Here is a 12,277-nt window from a genome sequence, read left to right on the forward strand (position 1 = left end):
GGTGGAAACAGAGTGCGTTTTTCAGTGGCTTTGTTGCGTCACTCCCACGCCGACTGAAGTCAGCAGAATAGCGGCAGGCGTTTATATGCAGGACGGTGACAGTTGTCGATGTCGGTGCGGGTAGTAGTTCACGGCAAGCTATGAAAACATCTACAATGCTAGCGTTCCTCGGGGCATCGTTGAGCTTGCAAATTTCTTCCGCTTGGTCTAAAAGTTGCGTAGAAGAACCAGCATGGCTTGCACACGGCAGAGAGGTTGACAATACAACCAGGAAAGCTGCGAACTGGAAAAGGTGTAAACGGAGTGCGTTTTTCAGTGGCATTGTTGCGTCACTCCCACGCCGATTGAAGTCAGCAGAACAGCGGCAGGCGTTTATATGCAGGCCTATCTCAGTTGTCGATGTCGGTGCGGGAAGTAGTTCACGGCAAGCTATGGGAACATGTACAATGCTAGCGTTCCGCGGGGCATCGGTGAGCTTGCAAATTTCTTCCGGTTGGTCTAAAAGTTGCGTAGAAGCACCAACATGGTTTGCACACTGCAGAGAGGTTGACAATACAACCAGGAAAGCTGCGAACTGGAAAAGGTGGAAACGGAGTGTGTTTTTCAGTGGCTTTGTTGCGTCACTCCCACGCCGATTGAAGTCAGCAGAAGGGCGGCAGGCGTTTATATGCAGGCCGGTGACAGTTGTCGATGCCGGTGCGGGTAGTAGTTCACGGCAAGCTATGAAAACATCTACAATACTAGCGTTCCTCGGGGCATCGTTGAGCTTGCAAATTTCTTCCGCTTGGTCTAAAAGTTGCGTAGACGAACCAGCATGGCTTGCACACTGCAGAGAGGTTGACAATACAACCAGAAAAGCTGCGAACTGGAAAAGGTGGAAACGGAGTGCGTTTTTCAGTGGCTGTGTTGCGTCACTCCCACGCCGATTGAAGTCAGCAGAAGAGCGGCAGGCGTTTATATGCAGGCCGGTGACAGTTTTCGATGCCGGTGCGGGTAGTAGTTCACGGGAAGCTATGAAAACATGTACAATGCTAGCGTTCCACTGGGCATCGGTGAGCTTGCAAATTTCTTCCGCTTGGTCTAAAAGTTGCGTAGAAGAACCAACATGACTTTGACACTGCAGAGATGTTGACAACGCACCCAGGAAAGCTTCAAACTGGAAAATCTGGAAACAGAGTGCGTTTTTAGTGGCATTGTTGCGTCGCTCCCACGCCCATTGAAGTCAGCGGAAGAGCGGCGGGCGTTTGTATGCAGGCCTATCTCAGTTGTCGATGTCGGTGCGGGTAGTAGTTCACGGCAAGGTATGGAAACATGTACAATGCTAGCGTTCCGCGGGGCATCGGTGAGCTTGCAAATTTCTTCCGCTTGGTCTAAAAGTTGCGTAGAAGAACCAACATGACTTTGACACTGCAGAGATGTTGACAACGCACCCAGGAAAGCTTCAAACTGGAAAATCTGGAAACAGAGTGCGTTTTTAGTGGCATTGTTGCGTCGCTCCCACGCCCATTGAAGTCAGCAGAAGAGCGGCGGGCGTTTGTATGCAGGCCTATCTCAGTTGTCGATGTCGGTGCGGGTAGTAGTTCACGGCAAGGTATGGAAACATGTACAATGCTAGCGTTCCGCGGGGTATCCGTGAGCTTGCAAATTTCTTCCGCTTGGTCTAAAAGTTGCGTAGAAGAACCAACATGACTTTGACACTGCAGAGATGTTGACAACGCACCCAGGAAAGCTTCAAACTGGAAAATCTGGAAACAGAGTGCGTTTTTAGTTGCATTGTTGCGTCGCTCCCACGCCCATTGAAGTCAGCAGAAGAGCGGCGGACGTTTGTATGCAGGCCTATCTCAGTTGTCGATGTCGGTGCGGGTAGTAGTTCACGGCAAGGTATGGAAACATGTACAATGCTAGCGTTCCGCGGGGCATCGGTGAGCTTGCAAATTTCTTCCGCTTGGTCTAAAAGTTGCGTAGAAGAACCAGCATGACTTTGACACTGCAGAGATGTTGACAACGCACCCAGGAAAGCGTCAAACTGGAAAATCTGGCAACAGAGTGCGTTTTTAGTGGCATTGTTGCGTCGCTCCCACGCCCATTGAAGTCAGCAGAAGAGCGGCGGGCGTTTGTATGCAGGCCTCTCTCAGTGGTCGATGTCGGTGCGGGTAGTAGTTCACGGCAAGCTATGGAAACATGTACAATCCTAGCGTTCCGCGGGGCATCGGTGAGCTTGCAAATTTCTTCCGCTTGGTCTAAAAGTTGCGTAGAAGAACCAACATGACTTTGACACTGCAGAGATGTTGACAACGCACCCAGGAAAGCTTCGAACTGGAAAATCTGGAAACGGAGTGCGTTTTTCAGTGGCATTGTTGCGTCGCTCCCACGCCCACTGAAGTCAGCAGAAGAGCGGCGGGCGTTTGTATGCAGGCCTATCTCAGTTGTCGATGTCGGTGCGGGTAGTGGTTCACGGCAAGCTATGGAAACATGTATGATGCTAGCGTTCCACGGGGCATCGGTGAGCTTGCAAATTTCTTCCGCTTGGTCTAAAAGTTGCGTAGAAGAACCAACATGACTTTGACACTGCAGAGATGTTGACAACGCACCCAGGAAAGCTTCGAACTGGAAAATCTGGAAACGGAGTGCTTTTTTCAGTGGCATTGTTGCGTCGCTCCCACGCCCACTGAAGTCAGCAGAAGAGCGGCGGGCGTTTGTATGCAGGCCTATCTCAGTTGTCGATGTCGGTGCGGGTAGTAGTTCACGGCAAGGTATGGAAACATGTACATTGCTAGCGTTCCACGGGGCATCGGTGAGCTTGCAAATTTCTTCCGCTTGGTCTAAAAGTTGCGTAGAAGAACCAACATGAATTTGACACTGCAGAGATGTTGACAACGCACCCAGGAAAGCTTCAAACTGGAAAAGGTGGAAACGGAGTGCGTTTTTCAGTGGCATTGTTGCGTCGCTCCCACGCCCACTGAAGTCAGCAGAAGAGCGGCGGGCGTTTGTATGCAGGCCGGTGACAGTTGTCAATGCAGGTGCGGGTAGTAGTTCACGGCAAGCTATGAAAACATGTATAATGCTAGCGTTCCGCGGGGCATCGGTGAGCTTGCAAATTTCTTCCGTTTGGTCTAAAAGTTGCGTAGAAGAACCAACATGGCTTTGACACTGCCGAGAGGTTGACAACGCACCCAGGAAAGCTGCGAACTGGGAAAGGTGGAAACAGTGTGCTTTCTCAGTGGCGTTGTGTCGTCACTCTCACGCCTTCCGAAGTCAGCAGAAGGGCGACAGGCGTTTATATGCAGGCCGATGACAGTTGCCGATGTCAGTACGGGTAGTAGTTCACGGCAATCTATGAAAACATGTATAATGCTAGCGTTCCGCGGGGCATCGGTGAGCTTGCAAATTTCTTCCGCTTTGGTCTAAAATTTGCGTAGAAGAACCAACATGGCTTTGACACTGCCGAGAGGTTGACAACGCACCCAGGAAAGCTGCGAACTGGGAAAGGGTGGAAACAGTGTGCTTTCTCAGTGGCGTTGTGTCGTCACTCTCACGCCTTCCGAAGTCAGCAGAAGGGCGGCAGGCGTTTATATGCAGGCCGATGACAGTTGTCGATGTCGGTGCGGGTAGTAGTTCATGGCAAGCTATGAAAACATGTACAATGCTAGCGTTCCGCGGGCCATCGGTGAGCTTGCAAATTTCTTCCGTTTGCTCTAAAAGTTGCGTAGAAGAACCAACATGACTTTGACACTGCAGAGATGTTGACAACGCACCCAGGAAAGCTTCAAACTGGAAAATCTGGAAACAGAGTGCGTTTTTAGTGGCATTGTTGCGTCGCTCCCACGCCCATTGAAGTCAGCGGAAGAGCGGCGGGCGTTTGTATGCAGGCCTATCTCAGTTGTCGATGTCGGTGCGGGTAGTAGTTCACGGCAAGGTATGGAAACATGTACAATGCTAGCGTTCCGCGGGGCATCGGTGAGCTTGCAAATTTCTTCCGCTTGGTCTAAAAGTTGCGTAGAAGAACCAACATGACTTTGACACTGCAGAGATGTTGACAACGCACCCAGGAAAGCTTCAAACTGGAAAATCTGGAAACAGAGTGCGTTTTTAGTGGCATTGTTGCGTCGCTCCCACGCCCATTGAAGTCAGCAGAAGAGCGGCGGGCGTTTGTATGCAGGCCTATCTCAGTTGTCGATGTCGGTGCGGGTAGTAGTTCACGGCAAGGTATGGAAACATGTACAATGCTAGCGTTCCGCGGGGTATCCGTGAGCTTGCAAATTTCTTCCGCTTGGTCTAAAAGTTGCGTAGAAGAACCAACATGACTTTGACACTGCAGAGATGTTGACAACGCACCCAGGAAAGCTTCAAACTGGAAAATCTGGAAACAGAGTGCGTTTTTAGTTGCATTGTTGCGTCGCTCCCACGCCCATTGAAGTCAGCAGAAGAGCGGCGGACGTTTGTATGCAGGCCTATCTCAGTTGTCGATGTCGGTGCGGGTAGTAGTTCACGGCAAGGTATGGAAACATGTACAATGCTAGCGTTCCGCGGGGCATCGGTGAGCTTGCAAATTTCTTCCGCTTGGTCTAAAAGTTGCGTAGAAGAACCAGCATGACTTTGACACTGCAGAGATGTTGACAACGCACCCAGGAAAGCGTCAAACTGGAAAATCTGGCAACAGAGTGCGTTTTTAGTGGCATTGTTGCGTCGCTCCCACGCCCATTGAAGTCAGCAGAAGAGCGGCGGGCGTTTGTATGCAGGCCTCTCTCAGTGGTCGATGTCGGTGCGGGTAGTAGTTCACGGCAAGCTATGGAAACATGTACAATCCTAGCGTTCCGCGGGGCATCGGTGAGCTTGCAAATTTCTTCCGCTTGGTCTAAAAGTTGCGTAGAAGAACCAACATGACTTTGACACTGCAGAGATGTTGACAACGCACCCAGGAAAGCTTCGAACTGGAAAATCTGGAAACGGAGTGCGTTTTTCAGTGGCATTGTTGCGTCGCTCCCACGCCCACTGAAGTCAGCAGAAGAGCGGCGGGCGTTTGTATGCAGGCCTATCTCAGTTGTCGATGTCGGTGCGGGTAGTGGTTCACGGCAAGCTATGGAAACATGTATGATGCTAGCGTTCCACGGGGCATCGGTGAGCTTGCAAATTTCTTCCGCTTGGTCTAAAAGTTGCGTAGAAGAACCAACATGACTTTGACACTGCAGAGATGTTGACAACGCACCCAGGAAAGCTTCGAACTGGAAAATCTGGAAACGGAGTGCTTTTTTCAGTGGCATTGTTGCGTCGCTCCCACGCCCACTGAAGTCAGCAGAAGAGCGGCGGGCGTTTGTATGCAGGCCTATCTCAGTTGTCGATGTCGGTGCGGGTAGTAGTTCACGGCAAGGTATGGAAACATGTACAATGCTAGCGTTCCACGGGGCATCAGTGAGCTTGCAAATTTCTTCCGCTTGGTCTAAAAGTTGCGTAGAAGAACCAACATGACTTTGACACTGCAGAGATGTTGACAACGCACCCAGGAAAGCTTCAAACTGGAAAAGGTGGAAACGGAGTGCGTTTTTCAGTGGCATTGTTGCGTCGCTCCCACGCCCACTGAAGTCAGCAGAAGAGCGGCGGGCGTTTGTATGCAGGCCGGTGACAGTTGTCAATGCAGGTGCGGGTAGTAGTTCACGGCAAGCTATGAAAACATGTATAATGCTAGCGTTCCGCGGGGCATCGGTGAGCTTGCAAATTTCTTCCGTTTGGTCTAAAAGTTGCGTAGAAGAACCAACATGGCTTTGACACTGCCGAGAGGTTGACAACGCACCCAGGAAAGCTGCGAACTGGGAAAGGTGGAAACAGTGTGCTTTCTCAGTGGCGTTGTGTCGTCACTCTCACGCCTTCCGAAGTCAGCAGAAGGGCGACAGGCGTTTATATGCAGGCCGATGACAGTTGCCGATGTCAGTACGGGTAGTAGTTCACGGCAATCTATGAAAACATGTATAATGCTAGCGTTCCGCGGGGCATCGGTGAGCTTGCAAATTTCTTCCGCTTGGTCTAAAATTTGCGTAGAAGAACCAACATGGCTTTGACACTGCCGAGAGGTTGACAACGCACCCAGGAAAGCTGCGAACTGGGAAAGGGTGGAAACAGTGTGCTTTCTCAGTGGCGTTGTGTCGTCACTCTCACGCCTTCCGAAGTCAGCAGAAGGGCGGCAGGCGTTTATATGCAGGCCGATGACAGTTGTCGATGTCGGTGCGGGTAGTAGTTCATGGCAAGCTATGAAAACATGTACAATGCTAGCGTTCCGCGGGCCATCGGTGAGCTTGCAAATTTCTTCCGCTTGGTCTAAAAGTTGCGTAGAAGAACCAACATGGCTTGCACACGGAAGATAGGTTGACAATACAACCAGGAAAGCTGCGAACTGGAAAAGGTGGAAACGGAGTGCGTTTTTCAGTGGCTTTGTTGCGTCACTCCCACGCCGATTGAAGTCAGCAGAAGAGCGGCAGGCGTTTATATGCAGGCCGGTGACAGTTGTCAATGCCGGTGCGGGTAGTAGTTCACGGCAAGCTATGAAAACATGTACAATGCTAGCGTTCCTCGGGGCATCGGTGAGCTTGCAAATTTCTTCCGCTTGGTCTAAAAGTTGCGTAGAAGAACCAACATGGCTTGCACACTGCAGAGAGGTTGACAATACAACCAGGAAAGCTGCGAACTGGAAAAGGTGGAAACGGAGTGTGTTTTTCAGTGGCTTTGTTGCGTCATTCCCACGCCCACTGAAGTCAGCAGAAGAGCGGCGGGCGTTTGTATGCAGGCCTATCTCAGTTGTCGATGTCGGTGCGGGTAGTGGTTCACGGCAAGCTATGAAAACTTGCATAATGCTAGCGTTCCACGGGGCATCGGTGAGCTTGCAAATTTCTTCCGCTTGGTCTAAAAGTTGCGTAGAAGAACCAACATGACTTTGACACTGCAGAGATGTTGACAACGCACCCAGGAAAGCTTCAAACTGCAAAATCTGGAAACATAGTGCGTTTTTAGTGGGATTGTTGCGTTGCTCCCACGCCCATTGAAGTCAGCAGAAGAGCGGCGGGCGTTTGTATGCAGGCCTATCTCAGTTGTCGATGTCGGTGCGGGTAGTAGTTCACGGCAAGGTATGGAAACATGTACAATGCTAGCGTTCCGCGGGGCATCGGTGAGCTTGCAAATTTCTTCCGCTTGGTCTAAAAGTTGTGTAGAAGAACCAACATGACTTTGACACTGCAGAGATGTTGACAACGCACCCAGGAAAGCTTCAAACTGGAAAATCTGGAAACAGAGTGCGTTTTTAGTGGCATTGTTGCGTCGCTCCCACGCCCATTGAAGTCAGCAGAAGAGCGGCGGGCGTTTGTATGCAGGCCTATCTCAGTTGTCGATGTCGGTGCGGGTAGTAGTTCACGGCAAGTTATGGAAACATGTACAATGCTAGCGTTCCGCGGGGCATCGGTGAGCTTGCAAATTTCTTCCGCTTGGTCTAAAAGTTGCGTAGAAGAACCAGCATGACTTTGACACTGCAGAGATGTTGACAACGCACCCAGGAAAGCTTCAAACTGGAAAATCTGGAAACAGAGTGCGTTTTTAGTGGCATTGTTGCGTCGCTCCCACGCCCATTGAAGTCAGCAGAAGAGCGGCGGGCGTTTGTATGCAGGCCTATCTCAGTTGTCGATGTCGGTGCGGGTAGTAGTTCACGGCAAGGTATGGAAACATGTACAATGCTAGCGTTCCGCGGGGCATCGGTGAGCTTGCAAATTTCTTCCGCTTGGTCTAAAAGTTGCGTAGAAGAACCAGCATGACTTTGACACTGCAGAGATGTTGACAACGCACCCAGGAAAGCTTCAAACTGGAAAATCTGGAAACAGAGTGCGTTTTTAGTGGCATTGTTGCGTCGCTCCCACGCCCATTGAAGTCAGCAGAAGAGCGGCGGGCGTTTGTATGCAGGCCTCTCTCAGTGGTCGATGTCGGTGCGGGTAGTAGTTCACGGCAAGGTATGGAAACATGTACAATGCTAGCGTTCGGCGGGGCATCGGTGAGCTTGCAAATTTCTTCCGCTTGGTCTAAAAGTTGCGTAGAAGAACCAGCATGACTTTGACACTGCAGAGATGTTGACAACGCACCCAGGAAAGCTTCAAACTGGAAAATCTGGAAACAGAGTGCGTTTTTAGTGGCATTGTTGCGTCGCTCCCACGCCCATTGAAGTCAGCAGAAGAGCGGCGGGCGTTTGTATGCAGGCCTATCTCAGTTGTCGATGTCGGTGCGGGTAGTAGTTCACGGCAAGGTATGGAAACATGTACAATGCTAGCGTTCCGCGGGGCATCGGTGAGCTTGCAAATTTCTTCCGCTTGGTCTAAAAGTTGCGTAGAACAACCAGCATGACTTTGACACTGCAGAGATGTTGACAACGCACCCAGGAAAGCTTCAAACTGGAAAATCTGGAAACAGAGTGCGTTTTTAGTGGCATTGTTGCGTCGCTCCCACGCCCATTGAAGTCAGCAGAAGAGCGGCGGGCGTTTGTATGCAGGCCTCTCTCAGTGGTCGATGTCGGTGCGGGTAGTAGTTCACTGCAAGGTATGGAAACATGTACAATGCTAGCGTTCCGCGGGGCATCGGTGAGCTTGCAAATTTGTTCCGCTTGGTCTAAAAGTTGGGTAGAAGAACCAACATGACTTTGACACTGCAGAGATGTTGACAACGCACCCAGGAAAGCTTCAAACTGGAAAATCTGGAAACAGAGTGCGTTTTTACTGGCATTGTTGCGTCGCTCCCACGCGCATTGAAGTCAGCAGAAGAGCGGTGGGCGTTTGTATGCAGGCCTATCTCAGTTGTCGATGTCGGTGCGGGTAGTAGTTCACGGCAAGGTATGGAAACATGTACAATGCTAGCGTTCCGCGAGGCATCGGTGAGCTTGCAAATTTCTTCCGCTTGGTCTAAAAGTAGCGTAGAAGAACCAACATGACTTTGACACTGCAGAGATGTTGACAACGCACCCAGGAAAGCTTCGAACTGGAAAATCTGGAAACGGAGTGCGTTTTTCAGTGGCATTGTTGCGTCGCTCCCACGCCCACTGAAGTCAGCAGAAGAGCGGCGGGCGTTTGTATGCAGGCCTATCTCAGTTGTCGATGTCGGTGCGGGTAGTGGTTCACGGCAAGCTATGGAAACATGTATGATGCTAGCGTTCCACGGGGCATCGGTGAGCTTGCAAATTTCTTCCGCTTGGTCTAAAAGTTGCGTAGAAGAACCAACATGACTTTGACACTGCAGAGATATTGACAACGCACCCAGGAAAGCTTCGAACTGGAAAATCTGGAAACGGAGTGCGTTTTTCAGTGGCATTGTTGCGTCGCTCCCACGCCCACTGAAGTCAGCAGAAGAGCGGCGGGCGTTTGTATGCAGGCCTATCTCAGTTGTCGATGTCGGTGCGGGTAGTAGTTCACGGCAAGGTATGGAAACATGTACAATGCTAGCGTTCCGCGGGGCATCGGTGAGCTTGCAAATTTCTTCCGCTTGGTCTAAAAGTTGCGTAGAAGAACCAGCATGACTTTGACACTGCAGAGATGTTGACAACGCACCCAGGAAAGCTTCAAACTGGAAAATCTGGAAACAGAGTGCGTTTTTAGTGGCATTGTTGCGTCGCTCCCACGCCCACTGAAGTCAGCAGAAGAGCGGCGTGCGTTTGTATGCAGGCCGGTGACAGTTGTCAATGCAGGTGCGGGTAGTAGTTCACGGCAAGCTATGAAAACATGTACAATGCTAGCGTTCCGCGGGTCATCGGTCAGCTTGCAAATTTCTTCCGTTTGGTCTAAAAGTTGCGTAGAAGAACCAACATGACTTTGACACTGCAGAGATGTTGACAACGCACCCAGGAAAGCTTCGAACTGGAAAATCTGGAAACGGAGTGCGTTTTTCAGTGGCATTGTTGCGTCGCTCCCACGCCCACTGAAGTCAGCAGAAGAGCGGCGGGCGTTTGTATGCAGGCCTATCTCAGTTGTCGATGTCGGTGCGGGTAGTGGTTCACGGCAAGCTATGGAAACATGTACAATGCTAGCGTTCCGCGGGGCATCGGTGAGCTTGCAAATTTCTTCCGTTTGGTCTAAAAGTTGCGTAGAAGAACCAACATGGCTTTGACACTGCCGAGAGGTTGACAACGCACCCAGGAAAGCTGCGAACTGGGAAAGGGTGGAAACAGTGTGCTTTCTCAGTGGCGTTGTGTCGTCACTCTCACGCCTTCCGAAGTCAGCAGAAGGGCGGCAGGCGTTTATATGCAGGCCGATGACAGTTGTCGATGTCGGTGCGGGTAGTAGTTAATGCAAGCTATGAAAACATGTACAATGCTAGCGTTCCGCGGGCCATCGGTGAGCTTGCAAATTTCTTCCGTTTGGTCTAAAAGTTGCGTAGAAGAACCGACATGGCTTTGACACTGCCGTGAAGTTGACAATACAACCAGGAAAGCTGCGAACTGGAAAAGGTGGAAACGGAGTGCGTTTTTCAGTGGCATTGTTGCGTCACTCCCACGCCGATTGAAGTCAGCAGAAGAGCGGCAGGCGTTTATATGCAGATCGGTGACAGTTGTCAATGCCGGTGCGGGTTGTATTTCACGGCAAGCTATGAAAACATGTACAATGCTAGCGTTCCTCGGGGCATCGTTGAGCTTGCAAATTTCTTCCGCTTGGTCTAAAAGTTGCGTAGAAGAACCAACATGGCTTGCACACTGCAGAGAGGTTGACAATACAACCAGGAAAGCTGCGAACTGGAAAAGGTGGAAACGGAGTGCGTTTTTCAGTGGCATTGTTGCGTCACTCCCGCGCCGATTGAAGTCAGCAGAAGAGCGGCAGGCGTTTATATGCAGGCCGGTGACAGTTGTCGATGCCGGTGCGGGTAGTAGTTCACGGCAGGCTATGAAAACATGTACAATGCTAGCGTTCCTCGGGGCATCGTTGAGCTTGCAAATTTCTTCCGCTTGGTCTAAAAGTTGCGTAGAAGAACCAACATGGCTTGCACACTGTAGAGAGGTTGACAATACAACCAGGAAAGCTGCGAACTGGAAAAGGTGGAAACGGAGTGCGTTTTTCAGTGGCTTTGTTGCGTCACTCCCTCGCCGATTGAAGTCAGCAGAAGAGCGGCAGGCGTTTATATGCAGGCCGGTGACAGTTGTCAATGCCGGTGCGGGTCGTAGTTCACGGCAAGCTATGAAAACATGTACAATGCTAGCGTTCCTCGGGGCATCGGTGAGCTTGCAAATTTCTTCCGCTTGGTCTAAAAGTTGCGTAGAAGAACCAGCATGGCTTGCACACTGCAGAGAGGTTGACAATACAACCAGGAAAGCTGCGAACTGGAAAAGGTGGAAACGGAGTGCGTTTTTCAGTGTCATTGTTGCGTCACTCCCACACCGATTGAAGTCAGCAGAAGAGCGGCAGGCGTTTATATGCAGGCCGGTGACAGTTGTCGATGCCAGTGCGGGTAGTAGTTCACGGCAAGCTATGGAAACATGTACAATGCTAGCGTTCCTTGGGGCATCGGTGAGCTTGCAAATTTCTTCCGCTTGGTCTAAAAGTTGCGTAGAAGAACCAACATGGCTTGCACACTTCAGAGAGGTTGACAATACAACCAGGAAAGCTGCGAACTGGAAAAGGTGGAAACGGAGTGTGTTTTTAAGTGGCTTTGTTGCGTCACTCCCACGCCGATTGAAGTCAGCAGAAGAGCGGCAGGCGTTTATATGCAGGCCGGTGACAGTTGTCAATGCCGGTGCGGGTAGTAGTTCACGGCAAGCTATGAAAACATGTACAATGCTAGCGTTCCTCGGGCATCGTTGAGCTTGCAAATTTCTTCCGCTTGGTCTAAAAGTTGCGTAGAAGAACCAACATGGCTTGCACACTGCAGAGAGGTTGACAATACAACCAGGAAAGCTGCGAACTGGAAAAGGTGGAAACGGAGTGCGTTTTTCAGTGGCATTGTTGCGTCACTCCCACGCCGATTGAAGTCAGCAGAAGAGCGGCAGGCGTTTATATGCAGGCCTATCTCAGTTGTCGATGTCGGTGCGGGTAGTAGTTCACGGCAAGCTATGAAAACATCTACAATGCTAGCGTTCCTCGGGGCATCGTTGAGCTTGCAAATTTCTTCCGCTTGGTCTAAAAGTTGCGTAGAAGAACCACATGGCTTGCACTCTGCAGAGAGGTTGACAATACAACCAGGAAAGCTGCGAACTGGAAAAGGTTGAAAATGAGTGCGTTTTTCACTGGCATTGTTGCGTCACTCCCACGCAGATTGAAGTCAGCAGAAGGGCGGC

This window comes from Amblyomma mixtum, chromosome 10 (genome assembly GCF_055824585.1).
Source record: "Amblyomma mixtum isolate Tamu chromosome 10, ASM5582458v1, whole genome shotgun sequence".
Taxonomy (NCBI): Eukaryota; Metazoa; Arthropoda; class Arachnida; order Ixodida; family Ixodidae; genus Amblyomma; species Amblyomma mixtum.